The sequence below is a fragment of the Delphinapterus leucas genome, unplaced genomic scaffold (assembly GCF_059928025.1).
Source record: "Delphinapterus leucas isolate spDelLeu-1000000601 "Yukka" unplaced genomic scaffold, BTC_Dleu_Yukka2 spDelLeu_asBTCV2_sq25, whole genome shotgun sequence".
In the NCBI taxonomy this organism is placed as follows: Eukaryota; Metazoa; Chordata; class Mammalia; order Artiodactyla; family Monodontidae; genus Delphinapterus; species Delphinapterus leucas.
The window spans coordinates 2,773,004-2,797,715 of NW_028322234.1; the positions used below are offsets into that span (position 1 = coordinate 2,773,004).

The 24,712-nt window shown below is 36.3% G+C and overlaps 1 long non-coding RNA gene across 4 annotated transcripts in view; it reads left to right on the forward strand.

Moving 5' to 3' along the window:
• LOC149744023 (uncharacterized) overlaps positions 1-20,121 on the forward strand; it is a 68,872-nt gene extending 48,751 nt beyond the window's left edge. For all 4 annotated transcript variants that reach the window (XR_016391567.1, XR_016391566.1, XR_016391568.1 and 1 more), the window contains one exon: positions 11,479-20,121. This is a non-coding gene — a long non-coding RNA (uncharacterized LOC149744023). The remainder of the gene's footprint in view (positions 1-11,478) is intronic.
• Positions 20,122-24,712: the final 4,591 nt, after the last annotated feature.

The following is a 24,712-nucleotide window of genomic DNA, read 5'->3' on the forward strand; positions in this document are numbered from 1 at the left end:
GTCAGTAGATGTCACAGGGGAAAAATACAAGCATTTCTGAGAGGAAAAGTAAAAGGCTTTGATGTGATGTCTCTGACACCTAAGTGGAGCAGAGAATCTGAGGCAGAGATCCATGCCTCTCATTTGTGAGAGCTCAAATAGGGAGGGTTGTGCTGAGTAATTTTGCTTGGCAATGAACTTAATACCTCCCTCCTCTTCTCCTCCCCCCACAAAAAGCAAAATTAAACTAGGTAGCAGAGGTAGATCATCTCCCTCCTAAAGCCGACTCAACATTCCACAGCATTTATACATCAAATTCCAAGAACTAGGCTATAAAATGTGGAGTTCATTTTGCCACCTTGCAAAAGGAGCTTCAGCTTCTCATTTCTCTTACCTTGTGATGAGGAGGTCTTGAATGGGTCGTTCCTGAGGACCAAAGAGACCCAAAGAGTGATAATGGCATCCCAACCTTGATCTCTGTCTCCCCTAAGAACTGCCAAGCCCTGTGGGCCTTGAGGAATTTTCTGTTTCTCCCCCAATCTCTAGGAACAAAGGTGTGACTGACTCTTTCAACTGAGTGACTCTCAAGGATCTGTAGAGAATGAACTCTTTCATTAAAGTAGCACAGGAAATCCCAATGCTAAGAGGAGAAGCCAGTCTCAGTACAACCCTATGAAACATCTTATTTTCTAGTCTAGGGGTAAGGCAATGAAAATTCTCAGTTCCTGCCTCACTTAGAGGTAGTACAGGTCAGAACTTCCCTGGTGGTGCAGTGGTTAAGAATCCGCCTACCCATGCAGGGGACATGGATTCGATCCCTGGTCCGGGAAGATCCCACGTGTCGCAGAGCAACTAAGCCCGTGCACCACAACTATGGAGCCTGTGCTCTAGAGCCCGTGAGCCACAACTACTGAGCCCACGTGCCACAACTGCTGAAGCCCACATACCTACAGCCCATGCTTCTCAACAAGAGAAGCCACTGCAATGAGGAGCCCATGCACTGCAAGGCAGAGTAACTCCCACTCGCCCCAACTAGGGAAAGCCCGCCCGCAGCAACGAAGACCCAACACAGCCAAAAATAAATAAAATAAATTTCAAAAAATGTTAAGGGTGAAGGGTTTTTTTTTTTTTTTAAAAAAAGGTAGTAGAGGTCAGAGAATAATTGAATTTCAGAGCTGAAACGGATATTTCTGACTACCTACTGTAATCACCTCACCTTCCTGTTAAGGATATTACCAGGAAGGAGAAGTGACTTATACAGTTCATCCCATCATGGGTTTATGTAATGTCTATTTACATAGCACCAAACATGCTTTTACCAGGCACTTCATTATTGGTTATACAGATAAAATATGACTAAGACTTGATTCTTGCCCTCAGGAACTTGCTATCAATTGGGCAGTTAAGATGAGTAAACCGAGAAAGGCATTGCCGTAGTACAAAAGAGGACAGTGTACACAGTGGTTAAGAGTACAGGCTGTGGGTTGAAGCTATCTGAGTTCAAACACAATACCACTGCTCACACGTTGGGTGGCCTTGGGCAACTGAGTTCACTTTACTATGCTTCAATTTCCTTTTCCATGAAACGTTGATAACATTAGCATTTATCTTATAGGGTTACTTGATGATTAAGTGAGAAAATGTATACTCAATGCTTAGTAAAATATTTAGTAGTAGTAATCGATCAATAAATGTATTATTATCAGTAGTAGGTGCAATAGAGTAGGAACATCATCATTATCATTAGATTCCAGGTGTGGTAGTTTAAAAAGAAAGCTTCCCAGCAGTGGGATTAATAGTCCATGATTATATTAAGGTTTAGGAAGAGTGTTCTGGCAAAAGGGGTTAAATTATTTTCTGGTTTCCTGGACTTTGACTTTGTGGAGCCTTCTGAATGTCAAGGTTTTGGCTAGAGCTGTAACTGAATTGCAAACATAACTCTCATGCTCGTGATGATCCTGGATTTATATGCCATGTGTTCCAGAAAATGGCAGTGAAGTTTATGAGGAAGAAACAGCTCTTTCTCTTTCATACAAAGGTGAAGTTTCAGTTGGAAGTGTGGCTTCCTAGGGTGTTTGTTCTTACCCCACTGACCCAAACAGAGTGAACTATATGACAACAGGGTGTATATCACAGTATGTCATAGAGATGTAAGTTGGTAACATTTTGTATCTTCCACTGTAGGCTGTAAGTATTCTGAGGTCTGGGATGTAGCAGTTATCTATTGCTGAGTAACAAACCACTCCAAAACTTAGTGACTGTTTTTAGTGACTGAAACAACAGTAGTTATGGAATTTGCATTTCGGGCAGGGCTCTGTGGGGATGACTTGTTCTGCTCCATGCTTGACTTGAGGCTGAGATCCACTTTCTGGATGGCTCACTCATGTGGCTGGCAAGGTGGTGATGGCTTTTGGTAGTGAACTCAATCAAAACTGGAGTACTCATTTCTTGCTGGCTGCTTATTTGGGTTTCCTTACAGCATGGCTACCACCTCAGAGCAGTCAGACTACTTACATAGTAACTTATTGCCACTCGTGAGTGTCACAGAAGTACCAGGCAGAGACTGTGTGGCTTTGTAAATCTAGCTTCAGGAGTCAAATAACGTTACTTCTGCCATAGTTGCAAGTGCATCCACATTCAGGGGGAAAGAACATAGGCCCTCATCCCTCTATGGTGGAAATGTCAAAGTTACATGATGAGAGGGACATGTGGGTATGACTCTGTTGAGAAACACAATCTGCCAAAAATGCCACTTCGGTTTTGCCCACCAGAGTGTCCAGAACAGTGGTGACACAACACGGGTACTTAATAAATATAGCTCTGAATGAATTATAGCACTGAATACATTGAGTGAATGAAAATAAATGAATAGATTACTATTGCTACCCCAGTTCCTGACCCTTTCTGAATGACACGGATATTAGTATCAAACTTGGCTCCTGGCTTGAAATTTTGCTCTTTAATCTGGGCACTTACTTATGTATGTCTGTAGTTGATGTTGGAGTCTTAAACTCCTTTGGGGAATAAGGAAATGATTACAAAGACAGAGCGGTAGTGCCTTTGAAGAAAAGTAATTTGAATAAGTGAGGTAGAATTTGGTTGTAAAGATTTATCAAGTCGTCAAAGAGAGGAAAATAGTTCTGAAGGAGGAAAATAATTGATGATGAACCAGCGTGGTTGCGATGAAGGAAACAATATGATGACAAGAGATCGGGCAGCTTCTAGGGGAAGAGCAGCCAAAAGAATCATCAGCAAAACTCTGTTTAATTAATGAACGGCAGCAGAAGAAGGTGCTCTAAAAAGATTAGAGATGGCACTTGAGGCTGTGCCTCCTGGGAAATATTGGATGACTGAAGTACTTCTGTGTGTGATGTGATTAAAATAATCAACTAGAATGTTGAACATTGAATCATGAATTTAAAAGATTTTGTCTGCCTGTGTAAAGCAAACATAAGACAGTCATTTTTGATTAATCTTGGCGAATAGGGAAGACCACCAATATAATGGTTGTTTCCAGAAGCCATAGTGGAAATGTCTTATTCTTTGTCCATAGCAACCTGATATATTATTGTCCATCAAGATTTTAACTCTGTGCCCTTATTATAAAATATATTTGGAGCTGACAGTTGCAACTTGAGCTGCGTAACTTAGGATAAAAGGTACAGATTGTAAATTTCTCCTCTGTATCATCCATGATTATTTTTATTTTTTTAATGAAAACGAAAGAGTGTGTAATCTTGTTAGTAAGTGCAACTCCTCAAACTTCAGAACAGAAAAAAAAGTAGCATTTTGTTGATTATGTCACTCTTGATCATTTTGCCATTGTCAAGTGTTTCTTGGATTCTTCCAGAATGTTGACATTTACCCAACTTTGATTGAAGTTAAGGGAAAACTGTATTCCCTTTTTATTTGCTTTTTATCATCCTTTTCTAAAATTTTGTTATAGGAAAAGAGGCACACAGGGATTTAGCTATAAGGCTTCTGAGTGTTATGAATTAACAAGAGAGCAGTATTATTCCCATATCTCTGATTCCTACTGTCGTGGTGGGAATGACCAATAATTACGTTTTTTTTTTTATTTCACTGTACTACAATAAATGCATGTTGCAGCTGAACGGGTTTGACAGAAAACATACTTCAACTATGTGACTACATTTACAGTTATTTACATATTAATGGTATAGGATTTGGACATCATAATGTCATCACTGGCTTTAAAAAACACTTAGAATATTCTTTTAATTAAGTTTAGATTTGCTATGAGAGTTTGAAAATATAATTTGTGCCGAATTCTAAAGCTGAGTAGTCAAGGACATTATTTAAAAGTTCTCATAAACTTTAAATTATGCTTCAGTTGATGTTTCTTGCTAAGCAGAACATTAATTTGGTTTTGCTGTATATAAATATATCAAACTTAAGAAGTAAATATTTTCATCGGCTCTTTAGACACTCGGATTAAGGTATCTGAAGCAGGCTGGTCAGGAACCTTTGACCTGGTAGTGGAGTTTACAGATATGGCAAACCCCTACGGCAGATTAAAACATTGCATACAAAGACACCAGCTATGTCTTCAAAACACACCAAACGTCACTGCATAGTTTGTTAAGGTGATCATATAAGAGGGCGAAAAAATTCAGGTGGGGCTTTGGCTACAGAGTGAGACACTGCCGCCCCAAGCTACAGTACTTCCACTTCTTTGTTCTCACTAGCTCCTCACTTCCCACCAGCACCTTTCAGTAGAGTCCTAATCGCCACCTATAATTAGATTTTTATTTGTGCCTTAACATGCTTAACGTCCGCCTCCCTCAGACAGGGGATACCCTTGATGGAAAGACTATGGGTAATTTGTGTTTCCCTCTGAATTCCTGATACTTAGTATAGGACATCACATATAGTAGGCACTTCAGTTAATTTTTATTAAATGTTAAAAGATGCCATTTTGGGAAAGAGATTTCTCATTTAACCTTAATCAGAGCAGCACCAGGATTGGTCCCAGGCATAGACTTTAGAGCCTCAGTTTACATTCATATATATGTGAAATCATCAGCACTGCCTTCTCTCAGGCAACAGAGTCACATGCGTTTAATTCAGGATCTGTTTTCTTTCTTTTTTTTTTTAACATCTTTATTGGAGCATAATTGCTTTACAATGGTGTGTTAGTTTCCGCTTTACAACAAAATGAATCAGTTATATATATACATATGTTCCCATATCTCTTCCCTCTTGCGTCTCCCTCCCTCCCACCCTCCCTGTCCCACCACTCCAGGCGGTCACAAAGCACCGAGCTGATCTCCCTGTGCTATGCGGCTGCTTCCCACTAGCTATCTACCTTACATTTGGTAGTGTATATATGTCCATGCCCCTCTCTCAGTTTGTCACAGCTTACCCTTCCCCCTCCCCATATCCTCAAGTCCATTCTCTAGTAGGTCTGTGTCTTTATTCCTGTCTTACCCCTAGGTTCTTCATGACATTTTTTTTTTCTTAAATTCCATATATATGTGTTAGCATACAGTATTTGTCTCTCTCTTTCTGACTGACTTCACTCTGTATGACAGACTCTAGGTCTATCCACCTCATTACAAATAGCTCAATTTTGTTTCTTTTTATGGCTGAGTAATATTCCATTGTATATATGTGCCACATCTTCTTTATCCATTCATCCGATGATGGACACTTAGGTTGTTTCCATCTCCGGGCTATTGTAAATAGAGCTGCAATGAACATTTTGGTATGTGACTCTTTTTGAATTATGGTTTTCTCAGGGTATATGCCCAGTAGTGGGATTGCTGGGTCATATGGTAGTTCTATTTGTAGTTTTTTAAGGAACCTCCATACTGTTCTCCACAGTGGCTGTATCAATTTACATTCCCACTAACAGTGCAAGATGGTTCCCTTTTCTCTACACCCTCTCCAGGTAATCTAGAAAATTATTGTTTGTAGATTTTTTGATGATGGCCATTCTGACCGGTGTGAGATGATATCTCATTGTAGTTTTGATTTGCATTTCTCTAATGATTAGTGATGTTGAGCATTCTTTCATGTGTTTGTTGGCAGTCTGTATATCTTCTTTGGAGAAATGTCTATTTAGGTCTTCTGCCCATTTTTGGATTGGGTTGTTTGTTTTTTTGTTATTGAGCTGCATGAGCTGCTTATAAATTTTGGAGATGAATTCTTTGTCAGTTGCTTCATTTGCAAATGTTTTCTCCCATTCTGAGGGTTGTCTTTTGGTCTTGTTTATGGTTTCCTTTGCTGTGCAAAAGCTTTTAAGTTTCATTAGGTCCCATTTGGTTGTTTTTATTTCCATTTCTCTAGGAGGTGGGTCAAAAAGGATCTTGCTGTGATTTATGTCATGGAGTGTTCTGCCTATATTTTCCTCTAAGAGTTTTATAGTGTCTGGTCTTACATTTAGGTCTTTAATCCATTTTGAGTTTATTTTTGTGTATGGTGTTAAGGAGTGCTCTAATTTCATTCTTTTACGTGTAGCTGTTCAGTTTTCCCAGCAGCACTTATTGAAGAGGCTGTCTTTTCTCCATTGTATATTCTCACCTCCTTTATCAAAGATAAGGTGACCATATGTGGGTGGGTTTATCTCTGGGCTTTCTGTCCTGTTCCATTGATCTATATTCCTGTTTTTGTGCCAGTACCATACTGTCTTGATTACTGTAGCTTTGTAGTATAGTCTGAAGGAAAAGATTTTTGTTGTTTTTCTCTTAGTGATTATGAGCCCTCTTAACTCAAATACACTTGAATTTATACTTTTTGATCGAAATTATCATTACTTTTGGATCACCCCAGGTAGAAGTTCCAATGATATTGTCCAAGTTAATTTATCTTATAGAAAATTTAGGATGGCTGCCCATTTCTGGTGTAGTGAATTTTCCAGTTCCTAACAGAATATCACCCACAGAGACTTGGCTGCTCCTTTCAACAAATGAAAGGGAACACACTAATTTCTTAGCTCATCCCAGGATACAAGACAGCACCATGAATCAAAGATCAGAGTTTTGCTTGATTCAGCCACCAAATGCCACTTTCTTCTCAGTGTCATCTAGCGATGACACTTGGATCTCTGCTCATCCTGACTCTAGCCAAGAGATAATTCCTTGGACTGAAGCCTAGGCATGCAGTACACATTGGCTTCCTGTTGGGAACCACACTCAGAGAGAGAGTGTGTCAACCTTCGGTTCTTACGTAGCTTTTTCAAAGAATTCTTGACATCGATGATTCCTCCTTGCAATTTTTGGAATACTAAGACTATATAACAATTTATTAGGAGCCTCTTTAGCGACACCTAAAGACTGTGGGAAAGATGAAAAGAATGCACACAAAGGACAGGTGGACTTGCTGGGGCTCAGCGTGCTGTTTGCTCTGTTTGTATGTCATTTACTGCTGCTGGCAATTTTAAGAATATATTCTTCATTGGATATCTGAAATGAAATACGTTTGTCTCAACTTACCCTAATTCAGGCTTTGAAAAAGTTTATCTTACTTTGGAAAAATAGTTTAAGCAAAGCACTTGAGGGAAAACGGGTTAGAGAAAATGTCTCCAAAAACTCAATGTCTTCATTAGTAGAAGTTACAGCTACCCCACTCATCTTTTAGATACTGAAATCTGACCTAACAAAATGAAAAATAAATAATCTAATTAAATATCAGGGAACTCCAGTGGTTATTAAGTATAAATACAATTAATGAATACAAAAGGACTTTCATAGTACATTATATTTTACAATTATTTATAATAGAAATAAAATAAAGATAATAAAAACCTTGGAAACTTTATTAATTGTAAGAGTTTATAGTGCTTGCAGTTACTGTGTTTTGTTTTGTTTTATTTTCCTCAGAAAACAGGTTGAAACCTCTAATTTATTTTATGAACTGCCAAATTTTGCAAAAGAGTCTAGGAACTCATCATGATTTGCCCCCTTCCAGAAATTCGTGTATTCCTCAGAAATCAATTCTACTTAAAACTTTCTGATTAATTCAATCATTTCTGAGTGTTCTGGGAAATAATTTATTTAATAATCTCTGCTTTGGAAAAGATATTTGGAAAAATGAAAAAAGAAAGAATCATTAATAGAGTATGAAATAGGTTTGTTAGTTGACTCCAAGGAGGGTGGGGATTAGACTGTGGACGCAGAGTTTATAAGAGAAGAGGAAGAAATATGGAAGCAGTCATTATAAATACAGGAGGAAATCACATCTGTTAGAACTCATGGCCTGTGGCTATTCTGGACCACAGTTAGGAAAATGGTAAAGTAGATCTAGGTGGTAGACCAGGCGTATGACCCAAAGTAAATCCGTTGAACTGTGTGTGCCTAGACTCTTGAGCCTCAAAACATTCTCGTTCCTATTGGAAAAAAAAAACACTATTATTTTCTGAAACCACACACACACACACACACTCTACAGTGCTCGTACACTGGGCATCTTTGCATTATTAGGAATTGATGGTAGGAAGAGCATCATAGCTCGACAGAGTGGAGAAGTGTTTGTGAGAAGTGTTTGTGATAGAAAGGATTTTCGTACTTTAGAAGGCAAGTGTGATCACAGAATTCTTAAATCATGGCAAAGAACTCATTTCTTTTTGCCCTGTCAGACATTTGGTATTTCAAAAATGAACAGCTCTTACATTTTTGCAGTTACAGCAAGGCCTTCTCATGACTGCCATGTCCTGGCTGCTGACCTTTGCTCCAGTGTCATCTGGTGTCACTTTCCACCTTGCTCGTCTCACTGCGGCTACTCTGTTCTTATTTTAGTTCTGTGCTCCGATCTCTTTTCCAACACCTAGCCTCACACTTTCCCCCAGAGGAAGAATCTTTCTCTTTCTTTCTTTCCCTTTCTTTCCTTCCTTTCCTTTCTTTAACCTGAATGCCTTCCTATCAGCCTTTCTGTCTTCCTTTCTCTTTTCTTTTTCTTTATTCTATCTCTCAGCTCCTTTTGTAATTAGTCCCTTCTCATGTTTCTGTCCTGCCTGACATGTTTCTTACTGGGAGATACTTTTCCTGTGCACCTCATCTAAGATGGGTTCCCCCGTCTTACCCTCAGCTGTTAACTGCCTCAATATCCCATTTTCACTTAAGAAGTAAGAATTTTTTATTCTGCACTTCTTTGATATTGATATTTACATCTATCAGAATAATTTAACTCTGGGACATGAATTCTTATGACTGTCTGAAAACATTCTGAGGGTGTATACCAAAGAGTTTCTGTTTTTCAAAACTGTTCATAAATCATTTTCATAAGTAAAACGAAGACTCTTAGAGCTACACATTTTCATTCATTCCAATTTCCATAGAATCAATCGAACAAATATTTTTTTCTCTGCAGAGAGATCAAGATGGTTTTCCTCCCGGATACTTTAGTTTTCTATTCTTAGATTTGTATGTATATATCTTTGAGTGTGTATGTGTGTGTGTATATATATATACATATATATATATGTAAAAACTGTATTTGCTCCCACTCAAATGTGGAAAGAATAAAATATGATGCTTTATTCCTCCATAAGTGTACTTCAGAAAAACTTAAACTTCCTAAGGGAATGTAATTCATTATGAGGTGAATACTCAGTGAAGTCATAGTTCACACTTACTATCAAGGTTATTCATCCCATCTCAAAGGGTGTTCCATCGTTTCCTTCCCAATGCAGGCCCGCTCTAGGTGCACGGGGATACCTACCTGTGCCCAGAGATTTGACAAAGGGGCCTATGGTCTGCATGTTCTTCTCTTCCTGACTTATAATAAATTCTAGATTACCATAAGTGATCTTTACTAGACTCTGAGTCATGGTTTCACATCTTGCTCTACCTGCTGCTGAAGTAGCTTAAAGCTGGTATAACTCATGGTCTTTTCAGAGTACAGTGGTTCCCTTTCTGCAGTAACTTGGCTCCATCTTGATTTTCTTTGCTTCAGATGCTCTGAGAGCATCTGAAATGCCTGCTTTCCAGGTCCTGGCATAGACTCTTCATGTCAAGGCATCCATCCCATGGCTACCTATTCCCTTACCATGGTGGTCTCAGCCTCCCCAGGAAGTTTAGCTCTCAATCCTCAGCAATTCCACTGGGGGTGTACCAGGCCTTCTAGATCCCTCTCCAATCCTGTGCAGACCTGACAGTATCTCATGTCTACTCTCTTCTTAAACATATCAAGCCACTCTCTTTCCTTAGCTATAAACAACAGCTAGCAAATCCTTTTCAGAGGGAAGAACTTTCAGGGTACTTAGCAAGTGAAGAGGCATCACCATGCAATTTAAAAAGCAGACCTTCAAAGCAAAATAATTTTCTAGGTACCTCTCTTGCAAGAAGAGGTTTTTTTAAAAGTTATATATAAATGACTGTGAGACCACTAACTAAAATACACATCTAATTAATATATATTTTTTAATCCAACACTGCCTTCTACCTTGTTAGGTACAAGATCCCTTGGAATTTTGAGATTCTGATATTGTTGTTGACATAGGGTATTAGATAAGTTTTTTCTAATAGGAAAAAAAATAAGTCAGCATTGAGACTTGAAGCTGAATCGTGACTGTGTTATTCTGTGCTGAACTTGCTCTATTTTTACCTGAGGTAACAAACTTCATGGCCAAGCCTTCATGGTAGAATGGGCACAAAGAAAGAAATTGGCTTACCAGTAAGAAGAGGTACTAGGAAAGTGTTTTAAATTTTGACATCTGGTATCATATATTATGTTTAGTTTGGACAGAGTAGTCTTTTTTTATTCACTATGACTGGCCTCACCGGTCAATTAATGACAGAAATAATTTAAAGAGGGGAGTCATTTAAAAATGTTTGATATAGATGTACTATTTTAACTGTCATTCACTTTATAATAATTTGAAGCAGGGCTACATTTACTGTTATTTGGTTTTTGTTTTTGTTTTATTTTGTATCTTAACATGAATTTACTTATCTTGTATAAACTGTATTTATAATGCATTGTCTTTTATTTCCATGTTGTTTGTCTTTTTTAAGTGAAATGAGAACGTAAATGTATTTGTAAAATGATCCAAGACTATAATCCTCATAGATTTTATATTCCTCTGCCTAATTTTTTAAATTTATGTTTTTCTATACATAATTCAAGACTTTGTTTGTAACCTGCTTAAGTATTTTGAAACCATTAAGCACAGACTTCAAAAGAACTGCTCTTTCCATGCTCATATTCCATTAGGTTATATAAATAACAAAGAAGTAATAAAAAGGACACCTGGGGGAAACAAATTGAGAAAAAGCACAAATTATTCTTGATAAACATGCAGCTTATGTGGTGGTGGCAGAAATGGGAGAGTATTAGACCATAATTTAGTATCCTGGTGCAGTCCTTGGTTGATGAACATAAGTTTTAAGTCTTGCAAAGAAAATTGGTATTCTTAGTTAACCCAATAGGTTAGTTAAATTGAGACCAGTTAAAAGGGCTTCTCCCATGTTTACACACATTTTATATAATCATATCAATCATGCATGTATTTTGTATTTCTTTGCTTTTGTCTTTTAGCTTGGTTGAATTCAGTAGCCTTCTGGAGCCCCTTCTCCTGGACACCTACTCAACTATGTGTTGGGAAGACCAAGGCGAATAAGGACTGGACTCTGAATGCAGTGAGGGTCTAAAAGGGAGATAACAAACACTCATCCATGCTTTATGTAGTAAATCCCACCAAGCACAAAATCTAAAAGTACATCGTTTCACATATTAAAAATAGGCCCCTATGTCACTTATTCTTATGCCAGTTTTTCTTCAGTATTTTATGTAAAATTTTACTTGATAATTTAGATCAAGTTTTAAAGATGTAAAAATATCTGGATAAAAGTATGTGCCCTTATCACTAATTGTCAGTCTACATCAGCTACTATTTATTTTAAAGTACTTCATTCCAGTGTGAGGAGGGTTACATTTAAATATTTCTCAGTCTCCTGAGATTTCTGATTCATATATGTAGCTCTGAAATACTGTGAGCAGGGTGCCATTCAATGCTTTTATGGAGTTTTTTTTTTTTTTTTTTTGCTGCTCGTGAACTGCTATGTGCCAGATGCCCCATTCATAACATCTCTTAACTCTGATAATGAGTAGATGTCATTATTTTGCCTTCCAGCACTTCTGATCAATATCAGGCTAATATTATTTTCTCTCTGATTTTCCTTTATATTTTCAAAATTTATAGCAAACACAAAATGAAGTAATTATTTAATGTTTAACACAGTACAGTTTTTTTTTGACTGCCCTCTAAGCCCTTGCAACTAGGATCGACTTTATTACAAGTTTAAAAAATTATGAAAATATTTTAGCATAAATATTTATTTAGTGGTACCCTTAACAGTGAATTTATGAGTTTTTTAGGCCACTTTTCAAACTCATTTTAGTTTCAATTAAGATTTGGTGGAATATTTCTTAAACTCATATAAGAAAATATAAGACCTAAAAAGGAAATGTAAGTCACATTCTTTAGAATTATCTTTCTGTTTATACCCAGTATTTCTTAGTTATCGGAATAAAATTGTGAGCCCAGTGCCTGACACATATTTGGCACTCAGAAAAGTGTATTAAATGAATGCATTCAAACTGAAATAACTTAACTGCTTAGTTAAGGCTCCTCTTGTTTTAGGTGTTTTTTTACAAGATTCTTTTCATTTTAAAAGAGATAATAGAGACTTTAGAAACTGAAAGGTAATGTTAATAGGAATCATAGCAATTATCTCGTCTATCTTCTCCAATTTTCAGATGGAGCTGACAAAGAAATTAAGTGATTTAACCAATGGCAAGTTAAATAGACTTCAAACTTTCAGATGTATTATTAAGCCATGTAGTTAATTTGGTTCAAAGTTTTGATTTAACCAACATGTATTAAGTATGTGTAATGATGAAGGCACTCTAATGAGCGCCAAGCTTAAAAAAAAAAAGAAACACGAAATTCCTACCCAAAGTTTGTAAACTACGGACTAGTATTTGGGAACCACTGAAATTTGATTCTTAGGCTCAGGACTGGAGTCTGGGCGGGCGATACTGATTTGAGAGTCATTAGTATACACTTGTAATTGAACGGATGCAGTGAATGAGATCACACAAGAAGAGGAAATAAAACGAAAGAAAGAGTAGAACTAGTGGATTCCTGGTGAAGACGTATTTATAAGATGATACAAAGAGAATCAAGGGGGAAAAGAGACATATAAAAGGAGTGAGAATCAGATGATAAATAGTTCCTTGAAAATCAAGGGACAAAGAGAACCAGGTAGTAAATGATGGGAGGTTTCTTGTACCTTGCAGAAAACTCAATTATGATGAAGACTTAAAAGACACTATTAAAATCAGACATCCAGCATCACTGGGGATTCTTGCAAAAGTGCTTTGCTACAAAGGGAGTAACATATGAGCCACAATGAAGATTGCAAATTCTTGGAAAGAAGGAAAGAGGAGGAAAGAAATAATACAAATAAAAGACCAGCATTTTCCAGAATGAGTTCTGCTATCTTCACAGGGTTTAGTAGCTATTACTTGAAAAATATAAAGGAGAGCGTTGGGGTAGAGAGTTCACTTGTGAGATATCTTGAGGAAACAATTTAAAAAGTTAATTTTGCTGCAGGACTTCAGAAAATTTATTTGGCAAATGAGAATGGAGAATATCCAAAAGAGGGTATATTTGGTCATCTATTTTCTTTAAAAAAAAAAAAACAGTTTTTGGGATTACTATTCTATATTAGTCACTTGGGAAATTTTGCTTTGGAATAAAAAGAAAAAGCCAAGATATTTAACACTAATAGAAAAAGAAAGAAGAGAAAGAAACAACAGGAATTCAAAAAAAATTCTCCAGCTTTATTAAGATATAATTGACATATAACATTGTGTAAGTTTAAGGTATACAATGTGTTGATATGATACATTTATATATTGCAAAATGATCACTACCATAGTACTAGCTGACACCTCCATCATGTCACGTAACTACCATTTCTTTTTTGTGGTGAGAACATTTAAGGTCTACTCTTAGCAACTTTCAAGTATATTAAACAGTTTTATTAGCTAAAATCACCGTAACGTAATTAGACCCAGAGAACTTATTCATCTTAAAACTGGAAGTTTGTACTCTTTGGCTGACATCTCCTGATTACCCCCAACCCCCTGCCTCTAGTAACCACCATTCTAGTCTCTGTTTCTATGAATTTGACTTCTTAAAAATTCCACATATAAGTGATATCCTACAGTATTTGTCTTTCTCCAACTTACTTCAGTTAGCATCGCGCCCTCAAAGTCCACCCATGTGATAGGTTGAAAGAAACCTTGTTTGTGTTGAGGTGTGAATCCCTTCTACTCCAGGATAAGTTTGATTAGATTTGAAAGCCCAAATATTGGAATTTCAATATGTTTAAAGGTTCAGTGCAAATAAAGACCTTCTGAAGTCAAGTGTACACTCAGATAGTGACAGAGCCATGCAACAGAATTTCTATTCATTTGTGTTTTCTTCACAAAGACATCCAGGAAAGATGCATCAAAGGGGAAACCTAGCAGAAAATCTTAAACCAAAATAATTGGTAAGGTTGATTAAGAGAGGAGAAAGCATGAAGCAAAGAAACTTAGTAAGTACTTTTTTCCAGCTTTATTTCAATATAAATGATATATAACATTGGGTATATTTAAGGTGTACAACATGTTGACTTGATACACGTATATATTGCAAAGTAATTACTACCATAACATTAGCTAATACCTGAATCATGTAGCATAATTTCCATTTATATTTTGTGGTGAGAATATTTAAGATATACTCTCTTAGCAACTTTCAAGTGTATAATACAGTATTATTAACGTAAATTACTATACTGTACATTAGATTCCCCAGAACTTATTTATCTTATAACTAGAAGTTTATAACCTTTGACCAACATATCACTTCTCTGCCACCTCCCAGCTCCTGGTAACCACCCTTTTTTTCTCTGTTTCTACAAGTTTTATGAATTTTGGGTTTTGTTTGTTTGGTTTTTTTAGATTCCATATGTAAATGAGATCATACAATATTTGTCTTTCAGTGTCAGGCTTATTTCATTTAGCATAGAGCCCTCAAGCTCTATCCATGTTGTCACAAATGGCAAGGTGTCTTTCTCATGGCTGAATAATATGTACATATGTATATACACCCCCCACCTCATCTTTATTCATTCATCTGCTGAGGAACACTTAGGTTGTTTCCATATCTTGGTTATTGTGAATAATGCTGCAATGAACATGAGAGTGCAGATATCTCTCCCAAGATCCTGTTCTCATTTCCTTTGTATATATACCCAGAAATGGGATTGCTGGATCATGTAGTAGTTTTATTTTTAATGTTTTGAGGAACCCTCTTAGTTTTCCATAGTGGCTGCACCAAGTTACACCCTCACCAATGGTGCAGGAGAGTTCCTTTTCTCTACATCTTCGCCAACACTTGTTGTTTCTCGTCTTTCTGATAATAGTCATTTTGACAGGTATGAGATGGTATCTCATTGTGGTTTTGCATTTTTCCGGTGATTACTGATGTTGAGGACTTTTTCATGTACCTGTTTGACTGTCTTCTTTGAAAAAAATAAAGAAGATTGAAATCATATCAAAAGCCTTTTCGTACCACAGTTGCATAAAACTAAAAGTTTTCCTAGTTTCCTAGTTTCTCCTAGTTTACCAGGAGAAAACTGAAAAATTAACCAATATGTGGAGATTAAACAGCATGCTACTGAACAACCAGTGGGTCAAGGAAGAAATCAAAAGAGAAATCAAAACCATTTCTTGCGACAAATAAAAATGAAAATACAATATACCAAAACTTATGGAATGCATCTAAAGCAGTTCTAAGAGGGAAGTTTTTAGTGATAAATACCTACATGAAGAAAAAAGAAAGATCTCAAATAAACAACCTAATTTTACAACTCAAAGAACTAGAAAAAGAAGAACAAACTATGACCAAAGTTAGTGGGAGGAAAGAAATAAAGATCAGTGCAGAAATGAATGAATGAGAGACTAAAAAGAAAATAGAAAAGATCCCTGAAACTTGAGTTTTTTTGAAAAGATAAACAAAACACACAGACCTTTAGCTAGACTTATCAAGGAAATAAAAGAGGATTCAAATAAACAAAATTATAAATGAAAGAGGGTACATTACACCTAGATACCACACAAATGGAAAGGAATATGGGAAACTACTATGAACAATTATGCACCAACAAATGGACAAACTAGAAGAGATGAACACATTCTTAGTAAGTACTTCTACTGGTCTTACATTCCTGCTCATTTTCTGGCATTCCAAAATCTTATTTGAAATTTTGGACATAAACATTCTTAGAAGAATCCACTGGTTAACAAAGAAAATTTTGTTTCATACTTAAAATTTTCTTTTCAATTCATAACTGGTTTTCTGTATGTGAGACATATTGTTTTCTTATACCAAGTGAATGCTGTCGGGAGTGATCTTCCATCACTTGTTCCTGTTTCTGGAACACGGCTTGCTCTGTGGCTTGGCATTTTGGAGCTGTCCCTTTTAGACAAGTCTTGAATAAACCATCTTCTCACATAATTTGGCAGAAGCAAAATGGCATCCTCATGTAAAATGTCACCTGCTCTAGACTGGCATTATTCTTGAGATTATAAGTATTCGAATAATGCTCTAAGATTCCTCTCTGTTTATCTCAGAAATATTACTCCCTGATGGTTTCTAAGAGGATAGATTTGGTTATTTTATTAGGTCAAACTTTAATCCTTGATAGAGAGCAAAATATTTTAAAAACGGAGCCTAGGACAGATAAAGTTTGATTTAGTAATTAAACATTAGAGCTGGAAAGGAAAATAGAGTTCATTGAATTCAGTGATTAGTGAGATGACTCTAGAAGAATTTCTGTTTCAGTACCATTGTGGAGAAAGAAGGTAAGCTAAATTAGGGCTTTTGGTTCCTTGGTTTTCTCCCCTCATAGCATTTCTTTGGGTTTCTTTTTACATTGTGTTTTTCTTTAGTAGATTAACATTTTATTTTAAAACAATAATTTAATATAAATATTTCATATTGAAAAGTTGGAAAATTAGTTTTTAAGGGATTAAATGATTTTCCCAAGTCATAACTCTACTAAAAGATACAATGGGAACTAGGAACATGGTTTCTTGTGTTTTAGTGCTTTTTGATTTTTATTTCATGTTTTTGTTCTATTAAAGATCTAAGAACCCAATTGGAATTCCATAATAGGACATGATGGCTTAAAAAAAAAATAGAAAGAATGAAAGAAAAGAGTTATAAAGAGAATTAAAATCATCAATAATTATTCTTGCCTACTGCATTTTTCCTTCAAATAATTATTTCTTCACCTGTTTATATTCTTCATACTGTATGTGATAAAGAATTTAAATAATAAAATAAAAATTTCCCCAAAATGTATTCATCTCGATCAGGGTTTCTCAACCTCAGCACTAAAACTTTGGAGTGACACATTTTTTTGTTGTTTGCTGTCCTATGCATTGTATAATATTTAGCAGCATCCTTGGCCTCAACCCACCAGATACATGGAGATATGACAGTCTTTTACTCAGTCATGATAATCAGAAATGTCTCAGAGAATGCCAGATATCCACCAGAGACAATACTACCCCCGGTTGAGAACGATTGATCTAAATAATGTACAGTCTAGATCCAAACTGAGACACCAAACTGAAGATAATCTTACCATATGTTAGCTATTGTGAGTAGACACTTGTTCCAAGATTTTAAGCAGTCCATTGTGATATTTTAGAAATTCTAAGGAAAACAGTCGTGGCTGTAAGAAGTGAGGCAGGTGTGGGAGTCAAGCCTTAATGCAAGCAGGTGAAGTGGGCTGCATGAGTGTTGACTATGTGCTTGGTGGGTGTGGAGAGTCCACAAAAATATTTAATATTCTAATTTAATTGAACTCAGTTCTTGTTAACTTTTTGTATTATGTGACCCTACATGTAATAGGCCAAAAGAGTTAAATATTTGTCTTTGATGGCTGGACAAGGCAGTCAGACTCTAGAGTAGAGTATGGTGATGGTGATGGGGATTTTAAGCTTGCCACTTTGATGTCCAGATGTGTCTTAGAATGAAAGACGGAAAAAGTCATGAAGAAAGGGCTATCTTGAGGACTAGCTTTCCCTAGTTACAATAAAAGGGAATTATTTTTTGTTGTTTTTTTTTACTTTGTATTAGTGAACAGCTATTAATCCCAGTGTGGAATTGTTCCTCTATCACCCATATAGTTCTCTTGAGTCTCTCAGCCACAGTGTCTGATCACTTCCTGGTGTAAAGCATGACTCAGCTTTGCCCAACTAGATTACTTTCATGCTATTTTCTGTACTTGTTCTATGGTCATTGGCATAGAGGTAACTATTACTTTAGCATTTTGACCTGTAATGATTTTATAAAGTAGCTGGGACAGTGATTATCTTACCTGTCAATGCAAAGAGCCTAGCCACAACAGGAGAGAACTAAGCCACCAAGCAAAAAGATACAAAGGCAAACAGACCCTGAACGATAAAGCACCTCAAGACTCTTTAATCACCTGGATCCAGCTGTATCTGAAGCTCAGGTTGCCTCTTGGACATCCAGCTACATGAGTCAACAAAGTAACCTTTTTTTTTTTTTTTTTTTGCTTCATCTAGTTTGTGTTAGGTTTCCATCACTTACAATTGAAAGAGGTCTGCTGAGTATGGAGAATATTCCCATTGAGCAAATGTGAGCAAGGAATTGCAAATGCATAGAAATAAAATGACAGCTATACAGATGAAAGACTAACACGAAACAACAAGAAAAGCCCCTTGAACTTTAATGCAGGAATAATGAACAAATAAAGAGTATGTGTGAGCTATCTCACAAAAACCTGTTCTTCAAGGAGAAGCAAGGCATCAGAGAAAAATGACCTCATAACAGATTGAAATAGAGACGATAATGGAGGAGGAAAATGTCCAGAATCAAACCAGAGAGTGTGTCCTTCTATTCACATACTGTTTGCAAATTCTAATGATGGAGGACCAGTAATTGAGTTCACCTGTGTAAGAACTGTATAATTCATTTATTCAGCCAACATTTACAAATTATCAACCAAGAGGGAAGGATTCCAAGTTGTTAAACACCAAGTCTCTGAACTTCAGTCTTTATCCAAGATGTAAGTCCAGGGAGGGGAAAAAAAATTCAAGAAACCATGAATAGTATAAAAGCTATTGTAGGCAAGTGCAGAGTGAGACAGACAATTCACTCTATTACTTATGGCTTCTTCAATTGTAAGTGACAGAAAAAGGAATTCAAACTAGCTTAAGTAGGAAAAAAATTTGCATGAGGTTGCATTCAGGTTTGAACTCCTGAGTCCATGCACAGCTGGCCTCCTGGTTTGAACTCCTGAGTGCATGCACAGCTGGACTCAGGAGTTCAAACCATGGCACCTGAATTCTATCTCCTTCTCTACCTCTTAATTTTGTTTGCTTCTGAGTTGTCTTTCCACATTGTTGCAAAGAAGACAATTAGCAGATCTGGGTTAATGTCATTAGAGGTCATGACTCCAAAGGTAAAGTTACCTCTTTTCCTCACGTGACATTTATTGACTCTGCTTTAGTCTTAGGCCCATTTCTGGAGCAATCTCTGTATCTAAGAGGATGTGCCTCAGCCTTGTCCATGTACCACTTCTGCAGCTGGGTGCTGGGACCATGATACTGACAGACCCACCAAGATAAGGTGAAGTGAGAGTTACTGAAAGGAAAAGAAGCTATGTAGTCAGTATCATTTATGATGATGATGGTTATGATGATAACCTTCATCATCATTATTCTAGACGACATTCAATCTCCTAACACATCCTGGGTGGGACCTAGAAGTTGTCATGTCACATCTGAGCTAACTATTAAAGAGTAAGTATTTGTATGACTACTGTTGGTTAGGGTGAAAAACAAGAGGATACATTAGTGTAGAGGATTCAGTGTAATTATGCAGGCATGCTTTAGCAAAATTCGCTAATGTCCAAATATACACAAATTGTCATCTACCATTTATTGAGTACTGATTATGTGCCAGGCATTTGCTAAGTAAGCTCTTTAATTTGATCATCTCATTTAATTCTCCCAAATTTTACAAGGTAAGTATTACTCTCTTTCTCAAATTGCAAATAATGCTCAGTGAGGTGAAATAATTTACTTAATCAGCAAGTGGTAGAGTTTGGATTGAGACACAGGAAGTGTGAAACAAGAGCTTGGATATTTAATATGACTTTGTACTTAGGGGGACCATACATCTCAGTTTATGCCTCTTGTCCTGATACAATTATTAATTGCATCCCCTTCTACTTCAAAACATGTTCAGATTTTGACAATAAATTATATAACATGAACACTGCCTCCTTCATGGATATGTTTGAGCTCCCTTGTATTTTATATTCTTGTCTTTCATTGAGAATGATTTTAATAATCTTTTGTTTTAGGAGAAGAGTTTCATATTTACAAAGAAGGTGCAAAGATAGTACAGAGAGTTCTGATATCCCCACACCCACTTTCCCTTATTATTAGCACCTTATATTAATTTGTCACAATTAATGACAATATTGATACATTATTATTAACTAAAGTTCATACTTTATTCATATTTCCTTAGTTTTCACTTAGTGTATTTTTTCTGTTACAGGATCCCATCCAGGATATCACATTATGTTTAGTCATCATGTCTCCTTAGGCTCCTCTTAACTGTGACAGTTTCTCAGGCTTTCCTTGTTTTTGATGACATTGGCCCTTTTGCGAAGTACTGGCCAGGTGTTTTGTAGAATGTCTCCCAACTGGGATTTCTCTGATGTTTTCCTCACAATTATAATGGGGTTATGGGTTTGGGGGAGGAGATCACAGAGGTAAAGTGCCAATTTTATCACATAACATCAAGGGTGTATACTATCAATGTGGCTTATCATTGTTGATATTAACCTTGATCACCTGGCTGAGGTAGTGTTTGACGTGTTTCTCCATTGTAAAGTTACTCTTGTAAAATGGTTGTTAACCTTTTCAAGTTATGTTTATACAGAGAACATGCACACATTTTAAGTGTGTGAATCCATGACTTTTGACAGATATATTTACCCATGTAACCACTATCCCTTTCAAGATGTAGAACATTTCTGTCAGCCTTCTAAAGTTGTTTTAACTTGTCTTAATTTAATCTTTTGATTTCATAGAGTCCCTAAAGAATCCTTTCAGTTATGATTGAGTCAGAAGTGCCCCAACTCTTAGCAGACATATCACAATTTTGAGCTGCTCTCGAAATAAATAACCAGATTCTTAACTATGTTTGACTCTATCAGGTTACCTTTTATAGACTGGCCATCTCTCCATATATCTTTCCTGACTGGAATAACTAGGTAATGCAGACTTACCATCCCATGGACTTGAAACCTTGTCCTATAGGTAAGAACACCAGGATGAACAAGCCTCAGAAAGGGAGACTTAACGAAAAATCACAAGGAACCAATCTTTATAACTGCTAAAGTGTGACAGGATGTGAAGAAGGCTGACATGACTGTGACAAATCTGGCTTAGAGAAGACTATTGTGGATAATATCATGGGATACCACCGCATTTTATATTCAGAGATTTCTAAGAGTGGACCTGAAGTAGGAGCAAGACAGGTATGGTCTTAACATCCTAAGTAAGACATTATCAGTATTCGAAAGAGGTTTCTAAAGCACTTTTATCAATTCCTTTTTTAAAGTATTAATTATAATATTAATCACTGTTGGATTTATAGGGAAATAATGTTTTACAAGAAGCAACATAAATATAAGTGTAAAAGTTCATGAGGCGGCATCATGCAAGTTATTTTATCAAAACTTATATAAAAATCATGGCATATAATTAGAGCTGAAAGAAATGTTAAATCTCAGAGAGCCACAAAAAAAAAAAAAACTCTTCAGTTTATAGATAATAAAAATGGATGAGTTGAAAAATTTGCCCAGATAATTGGATCTTAACCTTATATATAAACTTTATTGTGGTATAGTTTACATAAACAAAAGTATATGCATATTAAATATATGATTGATGAGCTTATAAAATATAAACTAAGCATAAAACTTTATATACTAAAAACCACCACAAATTAGATATATAACATTTTCATCACCCTGGAAAGGTACCTTATACCCCTGTTTACTCAATCCATCCCCTATTCTCAGACCCAGGCTGATCTGCTCTCACTACATATTAACTTTGACTTTTCTAGAATTTCATATAAAAGATGTCATATTGCATACACTGTCTTTTGTCTTTCTTCCTTTACTTCCTATAACATTTTTGAGATATATCTGTTTAGTGTATAGTAGTTGTTCCCTTTTATAGCTGAGTAGTATTCCATTGTATGGATATACCACTTGTATTTATCCTTTTGATGGGCATTTGTGTTGTTTCCATTTTATAGTTATTTTGAATAACACCACTATAAACATTTATACAGAAATACCTGTGGATTGTTCTTTCCTTGGGTAGAAGTGGAAATGTTGGGTTGAATGGTAAGTGTATGTTTACCTTTATGAGAGACTGAGAAAGACTTTTCTAAAGTGGTTGCACCATTTTGCATTCTGACCAGCAGTGTATAAAAGTACTAGTTCTGCTGTATCCTTTCTAACACTCACAATGGTCAGTCTTTTTCATTTTAACCTTTGTAATAGGTAGTGGGATCTCATTTTGGTTTTAATTTGCTTATCCCTGAAAACTAATGGTGCTGAACATCTCTTCATGTGCCTACTGCCTTTTGTGTATCTTCTTTAGTGAACATATATTTTTTCTGTGTGTGTGTGTAGTATATAACCTTCCTTATGTACAAGTTCTTTGTAAAATATATGTTTTGTGAAATTTTCACCATTTCTGCTTCCTTCTCCCCTATTTTCTGAACGAGTCTCTGTAAGATTGACATTTTTCCTTAGATTGTTGATCACATTCACCAAGGAATGCCATCTGGACCTAGAATTTTCTTTGTGGGAATGATTTTTTATAGTTACTTTGTTTATCTTATTCAAACAGCTTTGTTGAGATGAATTTTACTTATAAAATCCACTAATTTCAAGGATACAATTTAGTCATTTTTAGTAACTACCAAATTATACAACCATCAACATGAATCAGTTTTAGAATATTTTTATTACCCTAATAAGATCTCTCATGCCCATTTCCAGTTTATCGCCATTCCCACCACCAGCCCCAGGCACGGGAAGGTTTTTCACTGTAAAGGAAATGTAACAAACATAAAGTTTTTAGATTTTTTTCTTTCTTTTTGAGTCAATTTTGGTAAGTTGTGCCTTTCAATGAATTTGTCCATTTCACTTAGTTATCAATTTTTTGATATAAAATTTTCATGACATTTCCTTATTTTCCTTTCCATGAGTCTAGGGTCTAGAGTGATGGTTTTTCTTTTTATCTTGGTCATTTCTCTCTTCTTTCTTTTTTTCTTAATCTGTCCAGCTTAGACATTTTCAGTTTTACTGGTCTTTACAAGGAACAGCTTTTGGTATTATTGGGTTTTATCTCTTTTTGCTCTTTTCTATTTTATTGATTTATACTTTTTATTCTTTCTTTTTACTTTGAGTTTAATTTATTTTACTCTTTTAGTTTCGAATGCGAAGTTTAGATGATTGAATTAAATGTATATTTTCTTTTCTACTATATGGCTTTAAGCTATAAATCTCTCCCTAAGAACTGCTTTAGATAGAGTCAACAGATTTTGACAGGCTGTTATTGTTATCAGTCATTAAAGATATATTCTAATTTATCTGGATTTTTTTTTTTTTTTTTTTGCGGTACACGGGCCTCTCACTGTTGTGGCCTCTCCCGTTGCGGAGCACAGGCTCCGGACGCGCAGGCTCAGGGGCCATGGCTCATGGGTCTAGCCACTCCGTGGCATGTGGGATCTTCCTGGACCGGGGCACGAACCCGTGTCCCCTGCATTGGCAGGTGGACTCTCAACCACCGCGCCGCCAGGGAAGCCCCTACCTGGATTTTTAAAAAAATTGTGAGTTAAGTGTGTTTAAATATCAAATATTAGGGGATTTTCTAGATATTTTGTTATTGATTTTCAAGTTAATACCGTTGTTATCAGAATGAGTTCAATAATTTTAAGTGTACTGAAACTTGTTTATGGAACAATATATGGTCTATCTTGAACAATGTTCAAGTTTGTCTTCTGCAGTGTGCAACTGCTGTTACACAGATGCAGTGAATTTCAAACAATGTATTTTTCAGCCCTACACATTCCATTTATTTTTATATTTTTCACTTCTCTCCTCATTGGGTTCATGTTTCCCTCAAATTCTTGAACATATTTACACTAGCTGTTTATATTTATTTCCTATTGCTGTGACACAACTACCACACATTTAGTGACTTAAAACAATACTCATTTATCTCACAGATCTTTAGGTACTCAAGTATGGGTGGCTTGGCTGGGATCTCTCCTGAGGCTCTTTTACAGAACTGAAGTCAGAGTGTCAGCCAGGCTGAGCTGTTATCTGGAAGCTCTGGGAAAAATCCGTGTCCAAGGTTATTTAGCTTGTCAGTAGAATTCAGTTACTTACAACTGTAGGGACGACGTCCTTGTCTTCTCTTGCCGTTATCCAGGGGTCAGACAGCTGCTAGGGCCACTCTCAGACCCTTCCAGATGGCTCCTTCCCTCTCAGCAATAGAGAACCTCCTTCACGTTGAATCCTTCTCACACTTAGGATCTCTCTGACATACTCTTTTGTGACCAGCCAAAGAA